This window comes from Medicago sativa, chromosome 4 (genome assembly GCF_051527215.1).
Source record: "Medicago sativa cultivar Bolivia chromosome 4, Bolivia_mono, whole genome shotgun sequence".
Classification (NCBI taxonomy): domain Eukaryota; kingdom Viridiplantae; phylum Streptophyta; class Magnoliopsida; order Fabales; family Fabaceae; genus Medicago; species Medicago sativa.
The window spans coordinates 2,794,517-2,818,177 of NC_140752.1; positions in this window are offsets into that span (position 1 = coordinate 2,794,517).

Sequence of the window (23,661 nt, forward strand, 5' to 3'; positions counted from 1 at the left end):
GGCCGATTTGTATTGAATCTTAGCATGTGACAATTCGTCAAATAGGTAAACAACATAGCTACGACTTCCATGGGATATTTTTACATTCTCTAAAAATTCGGCCAAAATGGAGGTTAAGAAAATCTCCTCGTTAATTTAGGACATTACTCGTTTTCGGCCCTTTTTTAATAGGAAGGCCATAATGTGGCCGATTTGCATTGAATCTTAGCATGTGACAATTTGTTGGATTGGTAAACAACATAACTACGACTTCCATGGTATATTTTTGCATTCTCTAAAAATTTGGCCAAAATGTAGGTTAAGAAAATCTCCTCGTTATTTTAGGACATTACTCGTTTTCGACCCTTTTTTACTAGGAAGGCCATAAAGTGGCCGATTTGTATTGAATCTTAGCATGTGACAATTCGTCAAATAGGTAAACAATATAGCTACGACTTCCATGGGATATTGTTACATTCTCTAAAAAATCGGCCAAAATGGAGGTTAAGAAAATCTCCTCGTTAATTTAGGACATTACTCGTTTTCGGCCCTTTTTTACTAGGAAGGCCATAATGTGGCCGATTTGCATTGAATCTTAGCATGTGACAATTCGTTGGATAGGTAAACAACATAACTACGACTTCCACGGGATATTTTTGCATTCTCTAAAAATTCGGCCAAAATGGAGGTTAAGAAACTCTCCTCGTTAATTTAGGACATTACTCGTTTTCGACCCTTTTTTACTAGGAAGGCCATAATGTGGCCGATTTGCGTTGAATCTTAGCATGTGACAATTCGTTGGATAGGTAAACAACATAACTACGACTTCCATGGTATATTTTGGCAATCTCTAAAAATTCGGCCAAAATGGAGGTCAAGAAAATCTCCTCGTTAATTTAGGACATTACTCGTTTTCGACCATTTTTTACTAGGAATGCCATAATGTGGCCAATTTGCATTGAATCTTAGCATGTGACAATTCGTTGGATACGTAAACAACATAACTACGACTTCCATGGTATATTTTTGCATTCTCTAAAAATTCGGCCAAAATGGAGGTTAAGAAAATCTCCTTGTTAATTTAGGACATTACTAGTTTTTGACCCTTTTTTACTAGGAAGGCCATAGTGTGGCCGATTTGCATTGAATCTTAGCATGTGACAATTCGTTGGATAGGTAAACAACATAGCTACGACTTCCATGGGATATTTTTACATTCTCTAAAAATTCGGCCAAAATGGAGGTTAAGAAAATCTCCTCGTTAATTTTGGACATTACTCGTTTTCGGCCCTTTTTTAATAGGAAGGCCATAATGTGGCCGATTTGCATTGAATCTTAGCATGTGACAATTTGTTGGATTGGTAAACAACATAACTACGACTTCCATGGTATATTTTTGCATTCTCTAAAAATTTGGCCAAAATGTAGGTTAAGAAAATCTCCTCGTTATTTTAGGACATTACTCGTTTTCGACCCTTTTTTACTAGGAAGGCCATAAAGTGGCCGATTTGTATTGAATCTTAGCATGTGACAATTCGTCAAATAGGTAAACAATATAGCTACGACTTCCATGGGATATTGTTACATTCTCTAAAAATTCGGCCAAAATGGAGGTTAAGAAAATCTCCTCGTTAATTTAGGACATTACTCGTTTTCGGCCCTTTTTTACTAGGAAGGCCATAATGTGGCCGATTTGCATTGAATCTTAGCATGTGACAATTCGTTGGATAGGTAAACAACATAACTACGACTTCCACGGGATATTTTTGCATTCTCTAAAAATTCGGCCAAAATGGAGGTTAAGAAACTCTCCTCGTTAATTTAGGACATTACTCGTTTTCGACCCTTTTTTACTAGGAAGGCCATAATGTGGCCGATTTGCGTTGAATCTTAGCATGTGACAATTCGTTGGATAGGTAAACAACATAACTACGACTTCCATGGTATATTTTGGCAATCTCTAAAAATTCGGCCAAAATGGAGGTCAAGAAAATCTCCTCGTTAATTTAGGACATTACTCGTTTTCGGCCCTTTTTTAATAGGAAGGCCATAATGTGGCCGATTTGCTTTGAATCTTAGCATGTGACAATTCGTTGGATAGGTAAACAACATAACTACGACTTCCATGGTATATTTTTGCATTCTCTAAAAATTCGGCCAAAATGGAGGTTAAGAAAATCTCCTTGTTAATTTAGGACATTACTAGTTTTTGACCCTTTTTTACTAGGAAGGCCATAGTGTGGCCGATTTGCATTGAATCTTAGCATGTGACAATTCGTTGGATAGGTAAACAACATAGCTACGACTTCCATGGGATATTTTTACATTCTCTAAAAATTCGGCCAAAATGGAGGTTAAGAAAATCTCCTCGTTAAGTTAGGACATTACTCGTTTTCGACCAGTTTTTTACTAGGAAGGCCATAATGTGGCCGATTTGCATTGAATCTTAGCATGTGACAATTCGTTGGATAGGTAAACAACATAACTACGACTTCCATGGTATATTTTTGCATTCTCTAAAAATTCGGCCAAAATGGAGGTTAAGAAAATCTCCTCGTTATTTTAGGACATTACTCGTTTTCGACCCTTTTTTCCTAGGAAGGCCATAAAGTGGCCGATTTGTATTGAATCTTAGCATGTGACAATTCGTCAAATAGGTAAACAACATAGCTACGACTTCCATGGGATATTTTTACATTCTCTAAAAATTCGGCCAAAATGGAGGTTAAGAAAATCTCCTCGTTAATTTAGGACATTACTCGTTTTCGGCCCTTTTTTACTAGGAAGGCCATAATGTGGCCGATTTGCATTGAATCTTAGCATGTGACAATTTGTTGGATTGGTAAACAACATAACTACGACTTCCATGGTATATTTTTGCATTCTCTAAAAATTTGGCCAAAATGTAGGTTAAGAAAATCTCCTCGTTATTTTAGGACATTACTCGTTTTCGACCCTTTTTTACTAGGAAGGCCATAAAGTGGCCGATTTGTATTGAATCTTAGCATGTGACAATTCGTCAAATAGGTAAACAATATAGCTACGACTTCCATGGGATATTGTTACATTCTCTAAAAATTCGGCCAAAATGGAGGTTAAGAAAATCTCCTCGTTAATTTAGGACATTACTCGTTTTCGGCCCTTTTTTACTAGGAAGGCCATAATGTGGCCGATTTGCATTGAATCTTAGCATGTGACAATTCGTTGGATAGGTAAACAACATAACTACGACTTCCACGGGATATTTTTGCATTCTCTAAAAATTCGGCCAAAATGGAGGTTAAGAAACTCTCCTCGTTAATTTAGGACATTACTCGTTTTCGACCCTTTTTTACTAGGAAGGCCATAACGTGGCCGATTTGCGTTGAATCTTAGCATGTGACAATTCGTTGGATAGGTAAACAACATAACTACGACTTCCATGGTATATTTTGGCAATCTCTAAAAATTCGGCCAAAATGGAGGTCAAGAAAATCTCCTCGTTAATTTAGGACAATACTCGTTTTCGACCATTTTTTACTAGGAATGCCATAATGTGGCCAATTTGCATTGAATCTTAGCATGTGACAATTCGTTGGATAGGTAAACAACATAACTACGACTTCCATGGTATATTTTTGCATTCTCTAAAAATTCGGCCAAAATGGAGGTTAAGAAAATCTCCTCGTTATTTTAGGACATTACTCGTTTTCGACCCTTTTTTACTAGGAAGGCCATAAAGTGGCCGATTTGTATTGAATCTTAGCATGTGACAATTCGTCAAATAGGTAAACAACATAGCTACGACTTCCATGGGATATTTTTACATTCTCTAAAAATTCGGCCAAAATGGAGGTTAAGAAAATCTCCTCGTTAATTTAGGACATTACTCGTTTTCGGCCCTTTTTTAATAGGAAGGCCATAATGTGGCTGATTTGCATTGAATCTTAGCATGTGACAATTTGTTGGATTGGTAAACAACATAACTACGACTTCCATGGTATATTTTTGCATTCTCTAAAAATTTGGCCAAAATGTAGGTTAAGAAAATCTCCTCGTTATTTTAGGACATTACTCGTTTTCGACCCTTTTTTACTAGGAAGGCCATAAAGTGGCCGATTTGTATTGAATCTTAGCATGTGACAATTCGTCAAATAGGTAAACAATATAGCTACGACTTCCATGGGATATTGTTACATTCTCTAAAAATTCGGCCAAAATGGAGGTTAAGAAAATCTCCTCGTTAATTTAGGACATTACTCGTTTTCGGCCCTTTTTTACTAGGAAGGCCATAATGTGGCCGATTTGCATTGAATCTTAGCATGTGACAATTCGTTGGATAGGTAAACAACATAACTACGACTTCCACGGGATATTTTTGCATTCTCTAAAAATTCGGCCAAAATGGAGGTTAAGAAACTCTCCTCGTTAATTTAGGACATTACTCGTTTTCGACCCTTTTTTACTAGGAAGGCCATAACGTGGCCGATTTGCGTTGAATCTTAGCATGTGACAATTCGTTGGATAGGTAAACAACATAACTACGACTTCCATGGTATATTTTGGCAATCTCTAAAAATTCGGCCAAAATGGAGGTCAAGAAAATCTCCTCGTTAATTTAGGACATTACTCGTTTTCGACCATTTTTTACTAGGAATGCCATAATGTGGCCAATTTGCATTGAATCTTAGCATGTGACAATTCGTTGGATAGGTAAACAACATAACTACGACTTCCATGGTATATTTTTGCATTCTCTAAAAATTCGGCCAAAATGGAGGTTAAGAAAATCTCCTCGTTATTTTAGGACATTACTCGTTTTCGACCCTTTTTTACTAGGAAGGCCATAAAGTGGCCGATTTGTATTGAATCTTAGCATGTGACAATTCGTCAAATAGGTAAACAACATAGCTACGACTTCCATGGGATATTTTTACATTCTCTAAAAATTCGGCCAAAATGGAGGTTAAGAAAATCTCCTCGTTAATTTAGGACATTACTCGTTTTCGGCCCTTTTTTAATAGGAAGGCCATAATGTGGCCGATTTGCATTGAATCTTAGCATGTGACAATTTGTTGGATTGGTAAACAACATAACTACGACTTCCATGGTATATTTTTGCATTCTCTAAAAATTTGGCCAAAATGTAGGTTAAGAAAATCTCCTCGTTATTTTAGGACATTACTCGTTTTCGACCCTTTTTTACTAGGAAGGCCATAAAGTGGCCGATTTGTATTGAATCTTAGCATGTGACAATTCGTCAAATAGGTAAACAATATAGCTACGACTTCCATGGGATATTGTTACATTCTCTAAAAAATCGGCCAAAATGGAGGTTAAGAAAATCTCCTCGTTAATTTAGGACATTACTCGTTTTCGGCCCTTTTTTACTAGGAAGGCCATAATGTGGCCGATTTGCATTGAATCTTAGCATGTGACAATTCGTTGGATAGGTAAACAACATAACTACGACTTCCACGGGATATTTTTGCATTCTCTAAAAATTCGGCCAAAATGGAGGTTAAGAAACTCTCCTCGTTAATTTAGGACATTACTCGTTTTCGACCCTTTTTTACTAGGAAGGCCATAATGTGGCCGATTTGCGTTGAATCTTAGCATGTGACAATTCGTTGGATAGGTAAACAACATAACTACGACTTCCATGGTATATTTTGGCAATCTCTAAAAATTCGGCCAAAATGGAGGTCAAGAAAATCTCCTCGTTAATTTAGGACATTACTCGTTTTCGACCATTTTTTACTAGGAATGCCATAATGTGGCCAATTTGCATTGAATCTTAGCATGTGACAATTCGTTGGATAGGTAAACAACATAACTACGACTTCCATGGTATATTTTTGCATTCTCTAAAAATTCGGCCAAAATGGAGGTTAAGAAAATCTCCTTGTTAATTTAGGACATTACTAGTTTTTGACCCTTTTTTACTAGGAAGGCCATAGTGTGGCCGATTTGCATTGAATCTTAGCATGTGACAATTCGTTGGATAGGTAAACAACATAGCTACGACTTCCATGGGATATTTTTACATTCTCTAAAAATTCGGCCAAAATGGAGGTTAAGAAAATCTCCTCGTTAATTTAGGACATTACTCGTTTTCGGCCCTTTTTTAATAGGAAGGCCATAATGTGGCCGATTTGCATTGAATCTTAGCATGTGACAATTTGTTGGATTGGTAAACAACATAACTACGACTTCCATGGTATATTTTTGCATTCTCTAAAAATTTGGCCAAAATGTAGGTTAAGAAAATCTCCTCGTTATTTTAGGACATTACTCGTTTTCGACCCTTTTTTACTAGGAAGGCCATAAAGTGGCCGATTTGTATTGAATCTTAGCATGTGACAATTCGTCAAATAGGTAAACAATATAGCTACGACTTCCATGGGATATTGTTACATTCTCTAAAAATTCGGCCAAAATGGAGGTTAAGAAAATCTCCTCGTTAATTTAGGACATTACTCGTTTTCGGCCCTTTTTTACTAGGAAGGCCATAATGTGGCCGATTTGCATTGAATCTTAGCATGTGACAATTCGTTGGATAGGTAAACAACATAACTACGACTTCCACGGGATATTTTTGCATTCTCTAAAAATTCGGCCAAAATGGAGGTTAAGAAACTCTCCTCGTTAATTTAGGACATTACTCGTTTTCGACCCTTTTTTACTAGGAAGGCCATAATGTGGCCGATTTGCGTTGAATCTTAGCATGTGACAATTCGTTGGATAGGTAAACAACATAACTACGACTTCCATGGTATATTTTGGCAATCTCTAAAAATTCGGCCAAAATGGAGGTCAAGAAAATCTCCTCGTTAATTTAGGACATTACTCGTTTTCGGCCCTTTTTTAATAGGAAGGCCATAATGTGGCCGATTTGCTTTGAATCTTAGCATGTGACAATTCGTTGGATAGGTAAACAACATAACTACGACTTCCATGGTATATTTTTGCATTCTCTAAAAATTCGGCCAAAATGGAGGTTAAGAAAATCTCCTTGTTAATTTAGGACATTACTAGTTTTTGACCCTTTTTTACTAGGAAGGCCATAGTGTGGCCGATTTGCATTGAATCTTAGCATGTGACAATTCGTTGGATAGGTAAACAACATAGCTACGACTTCCATGGGATATTTTTACATTCTCTAAAAATTCGGCCAAAATGGAGGTTAAGAAAATCTCCTCGTTATTTTAGGACATTACTCGTTTTCGGCCCTTTTTTACTAGGAAGGCCATAATGTGGCCGATTTGCATTGAATCTTAGCATGTGACAATTCGTTGGATAGGTAAACAACATAACTACGACTTCCATGGTATATTTTTGCATTCTCTAAAAATTCGGCCAAAATGGAGGTTAAGAAAATCTCCTCGTTATTTTAGGACATTACTCGTTTTCGACCCTTTTTTCCTAGGAAGGCCATAAAGTGGCCGATTTGTATTGAATCTTAGCATGTGACAATTCGTCAAATAGGTAAACAACATAGCTACGACTTCCATGGGATATTTTTACATTCTCTAAAAATTCGGCCAAAATGGAGGTTAAGAAAATCTCCTCGTTAATTTAGGACATTACTCGTTTTCGGCCCTTTTTTACTAGGAAGGCCATAATGTGGCCGATTTGCATTGAATCTTAGCATGTGACAATTTGTTGGATTGGTAAACAACATAACTACGACTTCCATGGTATATTTTTGCATTCTCTAAAAATTTGGCCAAAATGTAGGTTAAGAAAATCTCCTCGTTATTTTAGGACATTACTCGTTTTCGACCCTTTTTTACTAGGAAGGCCATAAAGTGGCCGATTTGTATTGAATCTTAGCATGTGACAATTCGTCAAATAGGTAAACAATATAGCTACGACTTCCATGGGATATTGTTACATTCTCTAAAAATTCGGCCAAAATGGAGGTTAAGAAAATCTCCTCGTTAATTTAGGACATTACTCGTTTTCGGCCCTTTTTTACTAGGAAGGCCATAATGTGGCCGATTTGCATTGAATCTTAGCATGTGACAATTCGTTGGATAGGTAAACAACATAACTACGACTTCCACGGGATATTTTTGCATTCTCTAAAAATTCGGCCAAAATGGAGGTTAAGAAACTCTCCTCGTTAATTTAGGACATTACTCGTTTTCGACCCTTTTTTACTAGGAAGGCCATAACGTGGCCGATTTGCGTTGAATCTTAGCATGTGACAATTCGTTGGATAGGTAAACAACATAACTACGACTTCCATGGTATATTTTGGCAATCTCTAAAAATTCGGCCAAAATGGAGGTCAAGAAAATCTCCTCGTTAATTTAGGACATTACTCGTTTTCGACCATTTTTTACTAGGAATGCCATAATGTGGCCAATTTGCATTGAATCTTAGCATGTGACAATTCGTTGGATAGGTAAACAACATAACTACGACTTCCATGGTATATTTTTGCATTCTCTAAAAATTCGGCCAAAATGGAGGTTAAGAAAATCTCCTCGTTATTTTAGGACATTACTCGTTTTCGACCCTTTTTTACTAGGAAGGCCATAAAGTGGCCGATTTGTATTGAATCTTAGCATGTGACAATTCGTCAAATAGGTAAACAACATAGCTACGACTTCCATGGGATATTTTTACATTCTCTAAAAATTCGGCCAAAATGGAGGTTAAGAAAATCTCCTCGTTAATTTAGGACATTACTCGTTTTCGACCCTTTTTTTACTAGGAAGGCCATAATGTGGCCGATTTGCGTTGAATCTTAGCATGTGACAATTCGTTGGATAGGTAAACAACATAACTACGACTTCCATGGTATATTTTTGCATTCTCTAAAAATTTGGCCAAAATGTAGGTTAAGAAAATCTCCTCGTTATTTTAGGACATTACTCGTTTTCGACCCTTTTTTACTAGGAAGGCCATAAAGTGGCCGATTTGTATTGAATCTTAGCATGTGACAATTCGTCAAATAGGTAAACAATATAGCTACGACTTCCATGGGATATTGTTACATTCTCTAAAAAATCGGCCAAAATGGAGGTTAAGAAAATCTCCTCGTTAATTTAGGACATTACTCGTTTTCGACCCTTTTTTTACTAGGAAGGCCATAATGTGGCCGATTTGCATTGAATCTTAGCATGTGACAATTCGTTGGATAGGTAAACAACATAACTACGACTTCCACGGGATATTTTTGCATTCTCTAAAAATTCGGCCAAAATGGAGGTTAAGAAACTCTCCTCGTTAATTTAGGACATTACTCGTTTTCGACCCTTTTTTACTAGGAAGGCCATAATGTGGCCGATTTGCGTTGAATCTTAGCATGTGACAATTCGTTGGATAGGTAAACAACATAACTACGACTTCCATGGTATATTTTGGCAATCTCTAAAAATTCGGCCAAAATGGAGGTCAAGAAAATCTCCTCGTTAATTTAGGACATTACTCGTTTTCGGCCCTTTTTTAATAGGAAGGCCATAATGTGGCCGATTTGCTTTGAATCTTAGCATGTGACAATTCGTTGGATAGGTAAACAACATAACTACGACTTCCATGGTATATTTTTGCATTCTCTAAAAATTCGGCCAAAATGGAGGTTAAGAAAATCTCCTTGTTAATTTAGGACATTACTAGTTTTTGACCCTTTTTTACTAGGAAGGCCATAGTGTGGCCGATTTGCATTGAATCTTAGCATGTGACAATTCGTTGGATAGGTAAACAACATAGCTACGACTTCCATGGGATATTTTTACATTCTCTAAAAATTCGGCCAAAATGGAGGTTAAGAAAATCTCCTCGTTATTTTAGGACATTACTCGTTTTCGGCCCTTTTTTACTAGGAAGGCCATAATGTGGCCGATTTGCATTGAATCTTAGCATGTGACAATTCGTTGGATAGGTAAACAACATAACTACGACTTCCATGGTATATTTTTGCATTCTCTAAAAATTCGGCCAAAATGGAGGTTAAGAAAATCTCCTCGTTATTTTAGGACATTACTCGTTTTCGACCCTTTTTTCCTAGGAAGGCCATAAAGTGGCCGATTTGTATTGAATCTTAGCATGTGACAATTCGTCAAATAGGTAAACAACATAGCTACGACTTCCATGGGATATTTTTACATTCTCTAAAAATTCGGCCAAAATGGAGGTTAAGAAAATCTCCTCGTTAATTTAGGACATTACTCGTTTTCGGCCCTTTTTTACTAGGAAGGCCATAATGTGGCCGATTTGCATTGAATCTTAGCATGTGACAATTTGTTGGATTGGTAAACAACATAACTACGACTTCCATGGTATATTTTTGCATTCTCTAAAAATTTGGCCAAAATGTAGGTTAAGAAAATCTCCTCGTTATTTTAGGACATTACTCGTTTTCGACCCTTTTTTACTAGGAAGGCCATAAAGTGGCCGATTTGTATTGAATCTTAGCATGTGACAATTCGTCAAATAGGTAAACAATATAGCTACGACTTCCATGGGATATTGTTACATTCTCTAAAAATTCGGCCAAAATGGAGGTTAAGAAAATCTCCTCGTTAATTTAGGACATTACTCGTTTTCGGCCCTTTTTTACTAGGAAGGCCATAATGTGGCCGATTTGCATTGAATCTTAGCATGTGACAATTCGTTGGATAGGTAAACAACATAACTACGACTTCCACGGGATATTTTTGCATTCTCTAAAAATTCGGCCAAAATGGAGGTTAAGAAACTCTCCTCGTTAATTTAGGACATTACTCGTTTTCGACCCTTTTTTACTAGGAAGGCCATAACGTGGCCGATTTGCGTTGAATCTTAGCATGTGACAATTCGTTGGATAGGTAAACAACATAACTACGACTTCCATGGTATATTTTGGCAATCTCTAAAAATTCGGCCAAAATGGAGGTCAAGAAAATCTCCTCGTTAATTTAGGACATTACTCGTTTTCGACCATTTTTTACTAGGAATGCCATAATGTGGCCAATTTGCATTGAATCTTAGCATGTGACAATTCGTTGGATAGGTAAACAACATAACTACGACTTCCATGGTATATTTTTGCATTCTCTAAAAATTCGGCCAAAATGGAGGTTAAGAAAATCTCCTCGTTATTTTAGGACATTACTCGTTTTCGACCCTTTTTTACTAGGAAGGCCATAAAGTGGCCGATTTGTATTGAATCTTAGCATGTGACAATTCGTCAAATAGGTAAACAACATAGCTACGACTTCCATGGGATATTTTTACATTCTCTAAAAATTCGGCCAAAATGGAGGTTAAGAAAATCTCCTCGTTAATTTAGGACATTACTCGTTTTCGACCCTTTTTTTACTAGGAAGGCCATAATGTGGCCGATTTGCGTTGAATCTTAGCATGTGACAATTCGTTGGATAGGTAAACAACATAACTACGACTTCCATGGTATATTTTTGCATTCTCTAAAAATTTGGCCAAAATGTAGGTTAAGAAAATCTCCTCGTTATTTTAGGACATTACTCGTTTTCGACCCTTTTTTACTAGGAAGGCCATAAAGTGGCCGATTTGTATTGAATCTTAGCATGTGACAATTCGTCAAATAGGTAAACAATATAGCTACGACTTCCATGGGATATTGTTACATTCTCTAAAAAATCGGCCAAAATGGAGGTTAAGAAAATCTCCTCGTTAATTTAGGACATTACTCGTTTTCGGCCCTTTTTTACTAGGAAGGCCATAATGTGGCCGATTTGCATTGAATCTTAGCATGTGACAATTCGTTGGATAGGTAAACAACATAACTACGACTTCCACGGGATATTTTTGCATTCTCTAAAAATTCGGCCAAAATGGAGGTTAAGAAACTCTCCTCGTTAATTTAGGACATTACTCGTTTTCGACCCTTTTTTACTAGGAAGGCCATAATGTGGCCGATTTGCGTTGAATCTTAGCATGTGACAATTCGTTGGATAGGTAAACAACATAACTACGACTTCCATGGTATATTTTGGCAATCTCTAAAAATTCGGCCAAAATGGAGGTCAAGAAAATCTCCTCGTTAATTTAGGACATTACTCGTTTTCGACCATTTTTTACTAGGAATGCCATAATGTGGCCTATTTGCATTGAATCTTAGCATGTGACAATTCGTTGGATAGGTAAACAACATAACTACGACTTCCATGGTATATTTTTGCATTCTCTAAAAATTCGGCCAAAATGGAGGTTAAGAAAATCTCCTTGTTAATTTAGGACATTACTAGTTTTTGACCCTTTTTTACTAGGAAGGCCATAGTGTGGCCGATTTGCATTGAATCTTAGCATGTGACAATTCGTTGGATAGGTAAACAACATAGCTACGACTTCCATGGGATATTTTTACATTCTCTAAAAATTCGGCCAAAATGGAGGTTAAGAAAATCTCCTCGTTAATTTAGGACATTACTCGTTTTCGGCCCTTTTTTAATAGGAAGGCCATAATGTGGCCGATTTGCATTGAATCTTAGCATGTGACAATTTGTTGGATTGGTAAACAACATAACTACGACTTCCATGGTATATTTTTGCATTCTCTAAAAATTTGGCCAAAATGTAGGTTAAGAAAATCTCCTCGTTATTTTAGGACATTACTCGTTTTCGACCCTTTTTTACTAGGAAGGCCATAAAGTGGCCGATTTGTATTGAATCTTAGCATGTGACAATTCGTCAAATAGGTAAACAATATAGCTACGACTTCCATGGGATATTGTTACATTCTCTAAAAATTCGGCCAAAATGGAGGTTAAGAAAATCTCCTCGTTAATTTAGGACATTACTCGTTTTCGGCCCTTTTTTACTAGGAAGGCCATAATGTGGCCGATTTGCATTGAATCTTAGCATGTGACAATTCGTTGGATAGGTAAACAACATAACTACGACTTCCACGGGATATTTTTGCATTCTCTAAAAATTCGGCCAAAATGGAGGTTAAGAAACTCTCCTCGTTAATTTAGGACATTACTCGTTTTCGACCCTTTTTTACTAGGAAGGCCATAATGTGGCCGATTTGCGTTGAATCTTAGCATGTGACAATTCGTTGGATAGGTAAACAACATAACTACGACTTCCATGGTATATTTTGGCAATCTCTAAAAATTCGGCCAAAATGGAGGTCAAGAAAATCTCCTCGTTAATTTAGGACATTACTCGTTTTCGGCCCTTTTTTAATAGGAAGGCCATAATGTGGCCGATTTGCATTGAATCTTAGCATGTGACAATTCGTTGGATAGGTAAACAACATAACTACGACTTCCATGGTATATTTTTGCATTCTCTAAAAATTCGGCCAAAATGGAGGTTAAGAAAATCTCCTTGTTAATTTAGGACATTACTAGTTTTTGACCCTTTTTTACTAGGAAGGCCATAGTGTGGCCGATTTGCATTGAATCTTAGCATGTGACAATTCGTTGGATAGGTAAACAACATAGCTACGACTTCCATGGGATATTTTTACATTCTCTAAAAATTCGGCCAAAATGGAGGTTAAGAAAATCTCCTCGTTAATTTAGGACATTACTCGTTTTCGGCCCTTTTTTAATAGGAAGGCCATAATGTGGCCGATTTGCATTGAATCTTAGCATGTGACAATTTGTTGGATTGGTAAACAACATAACTACGACTTCCATGGTATATTTTTGCATTCTCTAAAAATTTGGCCAAAATGTAGGTTAAGAAAATCTCCTCGTTATTTTAGGACATTACTCGTTTTCGACCCTTTTTTACTAGGAAGGCCATAAAGTGGCCGATTTGTATTGAATCTTAGCATGTGACAATTCGTCAAATAGGTAAACAATATAGCTACGACTTCCACGGGATATTGTTACATTCTCTAAAAATTCGGCCAAAATGGAGGTTAAGAAAATCTCCTCGTTAATTTAGGACATTACTCGTTTTCGGCCCTTTTTTACTAGGAAGGCCATAATGTGGCCGATTTGCATTGAATCTTAGCATGTGACAATTCGTTGGATAGGTAAACAACATAACTACGACTTCCACGGGATATTTTTGCATTCTCTAAAAATTCGGCCAAAATGGAGGTTAAGAAACTCTCCTCGTTAATTTAGGACATTACTCGTTTTCGACCCTTTTTTACTAGGAAGGCCATAATGTGGCCGATTTGCGTTGAATCTTAGCATGTGACAATTCGTTGGATAGGTAAACAACATAACTACGACTTCCATGGTATATTTTGGCAATCTCTAAAAATTCGGCCAAAATGGAGGTCAAGAAAATCTCCTCGTTAATTTAGGACATTACTCGTTTTCGACCATTTTTTACTAGGAATGCCATAATGTGGCCAATTTGCATTGAATCTTAGCATGTGACAATTCGTTGGATAGGTAAACAACATAACTACGACTTCCATGGTATATTTTTGCATTCTCTAAAAGTTCGGCCAAAATGGAGGTTAAGAAAATCTCCTTGTTAATTTAGGACATTACTAGTTTTTGACCCTTTTTTACTAGGAAGGCCATAGTGTGGCCGATTTGCATTGAATCTTAGCATGTGACAATTCGTTGGATAGGTAAACAACATAGCTACGACTTCCATGGGATATTTTTACATTCTCTAAAAATTCGGCCAAAATGTAGGTTAAGAAAATCTCCTCGTTATTTTAGGACATTACTCGTTTTCGACCCTTTTTTACTAGGAAGGCCATAAAGTGGCCGATTTGTATTGAATCTTAGCATGTGACAATTCGTCAAATAGGTAAACAACATAGCTACGACTTCCATGGGATATTTTTACATTCTCTAAAAATTCGGCCAAAATGGAGGTTAAGAAAATCTCCTCGTTAATTTAGGACATTACTCGTTTTCGGCCCTTTTTTAATAGGAAGGCCATAATGTGGCCGATTTGCATTGAATCTTAGCATGTGACAATTCGTTGGATAGGTAAACAACATAACTACGACTTCCACGGGATATTTTTGCATTCTCTAAAAATTCGGCCAAAATGGAGGTTAAGAAACTCTCCTCGTTAATTTAGGACATTACTCGTTTTTGACCCTTTTTTACTAGGAAGGCCATAATGTGGCCGATTTGCGTTGAATCTTAGCATGTGACAATTCGTTGGATAGGTAAACAACATAACTACGACTTCCATGGTATATTTTGGCATTCTCTAAAAATTCGGCCAAAATGGAGGTCAAGAAAATCTCCTCGTTAATTTAGGACATTACTCGTTTTCGACCATTTTTTACTAGGAATGCCATAATGTGGCCAATTTGCATTGAATCTTAGCATGTGACAATTCGTTGGATAGGTAAACAACATAACTACGACTTCCATGGTATATTTTTGCATTCTCTAAAACTTCGGCCAAAATGGAGGTTAAGAAAATCTCCTCGTTAATTTAGGACATTATTCGTTTTTGACCCGTTTTTACTAGGAAGGCCATAGTGTGGCCGATTTGCATTGAATCTTAGCATGTGACAATTCGTTGGATAGGTAAACAACATAGCTACGACTTCCATGGGATATTTTTACATTCTCTAAAAATTCGGCCAAAATGGAGGTAAAGAAAATCTCCACGTTAATTTAGGACATTACTCGTTTTCGACCCTTTTTTACTAGGAAGGCCATAAAGTGGCCGATTTGTATTGAATCTTAGCATGTGACCATTCGTCAAATAGGTAAACAACATAGCTACGACTTCCATGGGATATTTTTACATTCTCTAAAAATTCGGCCAAAATGGAGGTTAAGAAAATCTCCTCGTTAATTTAGGACATTACTCGTTTTCGGCCCTTTTTTTCTAGGAAGGCCATAATGTGGCCGATTTGCATTGAATCTTAGCATGTGACAATTCGTTGGATAGGTAAACAACATATCTACGACTTCCATGGTATATTTTTGCATTCTCTAAAAATTCGGCCAAAATGTAGGTTAAGAAAATCTCCTCGTTATTTTAGGACATTACTCGTTTTCGACCCTTTTTTACTAGGAAGGCCATAAAGTGGCCGATTTGTATTGAATCTTAGCATGTGACAATTCGTCAAATAGGTAAACAACATAGCTACGACTTCCATGGGATATTTTTACATTCTCTAAAAATTCGGCCAAAATGGAGGTTAAGAAAATCTCCTCGTTAATTTAGGACATTACTCGTTCTTGACCCTTTTTTACTAGGAAGGCCATAGTGTGGCCGATTTGCATTGAATATTAGCATGTGACAATTCGTCAGATAGGTAAACAACATAGCTACGACTTCCATGGGATATTTTTACATTCTCTAAAAATTCGGCCAAAATGGAGGTAAAGAAAATCTCCACGTTAATTTAGGACATTACTCGTTTTCGACCCTTTTTTACTAGGAAGGCCATAAAGTGGCCGATTTGTATTGAATCTTAGCATGTGACCATTCGTCAAATAGGTAAACAACATAGCTACGACTTCCATGGGATATTTTTACATTCTCTAAAAATTCGGCCAAAATGGAGGTTAAGAAAATCTCCTCGTTAATTTAGGACATTACTCGTTTTCGGCCCTTTTTTACTAGGAAGGCCATAATGTGGCCGATTTGCATTGAATCTTAGCATGTGACAATTCGTTGGATAGGTAAACAACATATCTACGACTTCCATGGTATATTTTTGCATTCTCTAAAAATTCGGCCAAAATGTAGGTTAAGAAAATCTCCTCGTTATTTTAGGACATTACTCGTTTTCGACCCTTTTTTACTAGGAAGGCCATAAAGTGGCCGATTTGTATTGAATCTTAGCATGTGACAATTCGTCAAATAGGTAAACAACATAGCTACGACTTCCATGGGATATTTTTACATTCTCTAAAAATTCGGCCAAAATGGAGGTTAAGAAAATCTCCTCGTTAATTTAGGACATTACTCGTTTTTGGCCCTTTTTTAATAGGAAGGCCATAATGTGGCCGATTTGCATTGAATCTTAGCATGTGACAATTCGTTGGATAGGTAAACAACATAACTACGACTTCCACGGTATATTTTGGCATTCTCTAAAAATTCGGCCAAAATGGAGGTCAAGAAAATCTCCTCGTTAATTTAGGACATTACTCGTTTTCGACCATTTTTTACTAGGAATGCCATAATGTGGCCAATTTGCATTGAATCTTAGCATGTGACAATTCGTTGGATATGTAAACAACATAACTACGACTTCCATGGTATATTTTTGCATTCTCTAAAAATTCGGCCAAAATGGAGGTTAAGAAAATCTCCTTGTTAATTTAGGACATTACTCGTTTTTGACCCTTTTTTACTAGGAAGGCCATAGTGTGGCCGATTTGCATTGAATCTTAGCATGTGACAATTCGTTGGATAGGTAACCAACATAACTACGACTTCCGTGGGATATTTTTGCATTCTCTAAAAATTCAGCCAAAATGGAGGTTAAGAAAATCTCCTCGTTAATTTAGGACATTACTCGTTTTCGACCCTTTTTTACTAGGAAGGCCATAAAGTGGCCGATTTGTATTGAATATTAGCATGTGACAATTCGTCAGATAGGTAAACAACATAGCTACGATTTCCATGGGATATTTTTACATTCTCTAAAAATTCGGCCAAAATGTAGGTTAAGAAAATCTCCTCGTTATTTTAGGACATTACTCGTTTTCGACCCTTTTTTACTAGGAAGGCCATAAAGTGGCCGATTTGTATTGAATCTTAGCATGTGACAATTCGTCAAATAGGTAAACAACATAGCTACGACTTCCATGGGATATTTTTACATTCTCTAAAAATTCGGCCAAAATGGAGGTTAAGAAAATCTCCTCGTTAATTTAGGACATTACTCGTTTTCGGCCCTTTTTTAATAGGAAGGCCATAATGTGGCCGATTTGCATTGAATCTTAGCATGTGACAATTCGTTGGATAGGTAAACAACATAACTACGACTTCCACGGGATATTTTTGCATTCTCTAAAAATTCGGCCAAAATGGAGGTTAAGAAACTCTCCTCGTTAATTTAGGACATTACTCGTTTTTGACCCTTTTTTACTAGGAAGGCCATAATGTGGCCGATTTGCGTTGAATCTTAGCATGTGACAATTCGTTGGATAGGTAAACAACATAACTACGACTTCCACGGTATATTTTGGCATTCTCTAAAAATTCGGCCAAAATGGAGGTCAAGAAAATCTCCTCGTTAATTTAGGACATTACTCGTTTTCGACCATTTTTTACTAGGAATGCCATAATGTGGCCAATTTGCATTGAATCTTAGCATGTGACAATTCGTTGGATAGGTAAACAACATAACTACGACTTCCATGGTATATTTTTGCATTCTCTAAAAATTCGGCCAAAATGGAGGTTAAGAAAATCTCCTTGTTAATTTAGGACATTACTCGTTTTTGACCCTTTTTTACTAGGAAGGCCATAGTGTGGCCGATTTGCATTGAATCTTAGCATGTGACAATTCGTTGGATAGGTAACCAACATAACTACGACTTCCGTGGGATATTTTTGCATTCTCTAAAAATTCAGCCAAAATGGAGGTTAAGAAAATCTCCTCGTTAATTTAGGACATTACTCGTTTTTGACCCGTTTTTACTAGGAAGGCCATAGTGTGGCCGATTTGCATTGAATCTTAGCATGTGACAATTCGTTGGATAGGTAAACAACATAGCTACGACTTCCATGGGATATTTTTACATTCTCTAAAAATTCGGCCAAAATGGAGGTAAAGAAAATCTCCACGTTAATTTAGGACATTACTCGTTTTCGACCCTTTTTTACTAGGAAGGCCATAAAGTGGCCGATTTGTATTGAATCTTAGCATGTGACCATTCGTCAAATAGGTAAACAACATAGCTACGACTTCCATGGGATATTTTTACATTCTCTAAAAATTCGGCCAAAATGGAGGTTAAGAAAATCTCCTCGTTAATTTAGGACATTACTCGTTTTCGGCCCTTTTTTACTAGGAAGGCCATAATGTGGCCGATTTGCATTGAATCTTAGCATGTGACAATTCGTTGGATAGGTAAACAACATATCTACGACTTCCATGGTATATTTTTGCATTCTCTAAAAATTCGGCCAAAATGTAGGTTAAGAAAATCTCCTCGTTATTTTAGGACATTACTCGTTTTCGACCCTTTTTTACTAGGAAGGCCATAAAGTGGCCGATTTGTATTGAATCTTAGCATGTGACAATTCGTCAAATAGGTAAACAACATAGCTACGACTTCCATGGGATATTTTTACATTCTCTAAAAATTCGGCCAAAATGGAGGTTAAGAAAATCTCCTCGTTAATTTAGGACATTACTCGTTCTTGACCCTTTTTTACTAGGAAGGCCATAGTGTGGCCGATTTGCATTGAATATTAGCATGTGACAATTCGTCAGATAGGTAAACAACATAGCTACGACTTCCATGGGATATTTTTACATTCTCTAAAAATTCGGCCAAAATGTAGGTTAAGAAAATCTCCTCGTTATTTTAGGACATTACTCGTTTTCGACCCTTTTTTACTAGGAAGGCCATAAAGTGGCCGATTTGTATTGAATCTTAGCATGTGACAATTCGTCAAATAGGTAAACAACATAGCTACGACTTCCATGGGATATTTTTACATTCTCTAAAAATTCGGCCAAAATGGAGGTTAAGAAAATCTCCTCGTTAATTTAGGACATTACTCGTTTTTGGCCCTTTTTTAATAGGAAGGCCATAATGTGGCCGATTTGCATTGAATCTTAGCATGTGACAATTCGTTGGATAGGTAAACAACATAACTACGACTTCCACGGTATATTTTGGCATTCTCTAAAAATTCGGCCAAAATGGAGGTCAAGAAAATCTCCTCGTTAATTTAGGACATTACTCGTTTTCGACCATTTTTTACTAGGAATGCCATAATGTGGCCAATTTGCATTGAATCTTAGCATGTGACAATTCGTTGGATATGTAAACAACATAACTACGACTTCCATGGTATATTTTTGCATTCTCTAAAAATTCGGCCAAAATGGAGGTTAAGAAAATCTCCTTGTTAATTTAGGACATTACTCGTTTTTGACCCTTTTTTACTAGGAAGGCCATAGTGTGGCCGATTTGCATTGAATCTTAGCATGTGACAATTCGTTGGATAGGTAACCAACATAACTACGACTTCCGTGGGATATTTTTGCATTCTCTAAAAATTCAGCCAAAATGGAGGTTAAGAAAATCTCCTCGTTAATTTAGGACATTACTCGTTTTCGACCCTTTTTTACTAGGAAGGCCATAAAGTGGCCGATTTGTATTGAATATTAGCATGTGACAATTCGTCAGATAGGTAAACAACATAGCTACGATTTCCATGGGATATTTTTACATTCTCTAAAAATTCGGCCAAAATGTAGGTTAAGAAAATCTCCTCGTTATTTTAGGACATTACTCGTTTTCGACCCTTTTTTACTAGGAAGGCCATAAAGTGGCCGATTTGTATTGAATCTTAGCATGTGACAATTCGTCAAATAGGTAAACAACATAGCTACGACTTCCATGGGATATTTTTACATTCTCTAAAAATTCGGCCAAAATGGAGGTTAAGAAAATCTCCTCGTTAATTTAGGACATTACTCGTTTTCGGCCCTTTTTTAATAGGAAGGCCATAATGTGGCCGATTTGCATTGAATCTTAGCATGTGACAATTCGTTGGATAGGTAAACAACATAACTACGACTTCCACGGGATATTTTTGCATTCTCTAAAAATTCGGCCAAAATGGAGGTTAAGAAACTCTCCTCGTTAATTTAGGAAATTACTCGTTTTTGACCCTTTTTTACTAGGAAGGCCATAATGTGGCCGATTTGCGTTGAATCTTAGCATGTGACAATTCGTTGGATAGGTAAACAACATAACTACGACTTCCACGGTATATTTTGGCATTCTCTAAAAATTCGGCCAAAATGGAGGTCAAGAAAATCTCCTCGTTAATTTAGGACATTACTCGTTTTCGACCATTTTTTACTAGGAATGCCATAATGTGGCCAATTTGCATTGAATCTTAGCATGTGACAATTCGTTGGATAGGTAAACAACATAACTACGACTTCCATGGTATATTTTTGCATTCTCTAAAAATTCGGCCAAAATGGAGGTTAAGAAAATCTCCTTGTTAATTTAGGACATTACTCGTTTTTGACCCTTTTTTACTAGGAAGGCCATAGTGTGGCCGATTTGCATTGAATCTTAGCATGTGACAATTCGTTGGATAGGTAACCAACATAACTACGACTTCCGTGGGATATTTTTGCATTCTCTAAAAATTCAGCCAAAATGGAGGTTAAGAAAATCTCCTCGTTAATTAAGGACATTACTCGTTTTTGACCCGTTTTTACTAGGAAGGCCATAGTGTGGCCGATTTGCATTGAATCTTAGCATGTGACAATTCGTTGGATAGGTAAACAACATAGCTACGACTTCCATGGGATATTTTTACATTCTCTAAAAATTCGGCCAAAATGGAGGTAAAGAAAATCTCCACGTTAATTTAGGACATTACTCGTTTTCGACCCTTTTTTACTAGGAAGGCCATAAAGTGGCCGATTTGTATTGAATCTTAGCATGTGACCATTCGTCAAATAGGTAAACAACATAGCTACGACTTCCATGGGATATTTTTACATTCTCTAAAAATTCGGCCAAAATGGAGGTTAAGAAAATCTCCTCGTTAATTTAGGACATTACTCGTTTTCGGCCCTTTTTTACTAGGAAGGCCATAATGTGGCCGATTTGCATTGAATCTTAGCATGTGACAATTCGTTGGATAGGTAAACAACATATCTACGACTTCCATGGTATATTTTTGCATTCTCTAAAAATTCGGCCAAAATGTAGGTTAAGAAAATCTCCTCGTTATTTTAGGACATTACTCGTTTTCGACCCTTTTTTACTAGGAAGGCCATAAAGTGGCCGATTTGTATTGAATCTTAGCATGTGACAATTCGTCAAATAGGTAAACAACATAGCTACGACTTCCATGGGATATTTTTACATTCTCTAAAAATTCGGCCAAAATGGAGGTTAAGAAAATCTCCTCGTTAATTTAGGACATTACTCGTTCTTGACCCTTTTTTACTAGGAAGGCCATAGTGTGGCCGATTTGCATTGAATATTAGCATGTGACAATTCGTCAGATAGGTAAACAACATAGCTACGACTTCCATGGGATATTTTTACATTCTCTAAAAATTCGGCCAAAATGTAGGTTAAGAAAATCTCCTCGTTATTTTAGGACATTACTCGTTTTCGACCCTTTTTTACTAGGAAGGCCATAAAGTGGCCGATTTGTATTGAATCTTAGCATGTGACAATTCGTCAAATAGGTAAACAACATAGCTACGACTTCCATGGGATATTTTTACATTCTCTAAAAATTCGGCCAAAATGGAGGTTAAGAAAATCTCCTCGTTAATTTAGGACATTACTCGTTTTTGGCCCTTTTTTAATAGGAAGGCCATAATGTGGCCGATTTGCATTGAATCTTAGCATGTGACAATTCGTTGGATAGGTAAACAACATAACTACGACTTCCACGGTATATTTTGGCATTCTCTAAAAATTCGGCCAAAATGGAGGTCAAGAAAATCTCCTCGTTAATTTAGGACATTACTCGTTTTCGACCATTTTTTACTAGGAATGCCATAATGTGGCCAATTTGCATTGAATCTTAGCATGTGACAATTCGTTGGATATGTAAACAACATAACTACGACTTCCATGGTATATTTTTGCATTCTCTAAAAATTCGGCCAAAATGGAGGTTAAGAAAATCTCCTTGTTAATTTAGGACATTACTCGTTTTTGACCCTTTTTTACTAGGAAGGCCATAGTGTGGCCGATTTGCATTGAATCTTAGCATGTGACAATTCGTTGGATAGGTAACCAACATAACTACGACTTCCGTGGGATATTTTTGCATTCTCTAAAAATTCAGCCAAAATGGAGGTTAAGAAAATCTCCTCGTTAATTTAGGACATTACTCGTTTTCGACCCTTTTTTACTAGGAAGGCCATAAAGTGGCCGATTTGTATTGAATATTAGCATGTGACAATTCGTCAGATAGGTAAACAACATAGCTACGATTTCCATGGGATATTTTTACATTCTCTAAAAATTCGGCCAAAATGTAGGTTAAGAAAATCTCCTCGTTATTTTAGGACATTACTCGTTTTCGACCCTTTTTTACTAGGAAGGCCATAAAGTGGCCGATTTGTATTGAATCTTAGCATGTGACAATTCGTCAAATAGGTAAACAACATAGCTACGACTTCCATGGGATATTTTTACATTCTCTAAAAATTCGGCCAAAATGGAGGTTAAGAAAATCTCCTCGTTAATTTAGGACATTACTCGTTTTCGACCATTTTTTACTAGGAATGCCATAATGTGGCCAATTTGCATTGAATCTTAGCATGTGACAATTCGTTGGATAGGTAAACAACATAACTACGACTTCCACGGGATATTTTTGCATTCTCTAAAAATTCGGCCAAAATGGAGGTTAAGAAACTCTCCTCGTTAATTTAGGACATTACTCGTTTTTGACCCTTTTTTACTAGGAAGGCCATAATGTGGCCGATTTGCGTTGAATCTTAGCATGTGACAATTCGTTGGATAGGTAAACAACATAACTACGACTTCCACGGTATATTTTGGCATTCTCTAAAAATTCGGCCAAAATGGAGGTCAAGAAAATCTCCTCGTTAATTTAGGACATTACTCGTTTTCGACCATT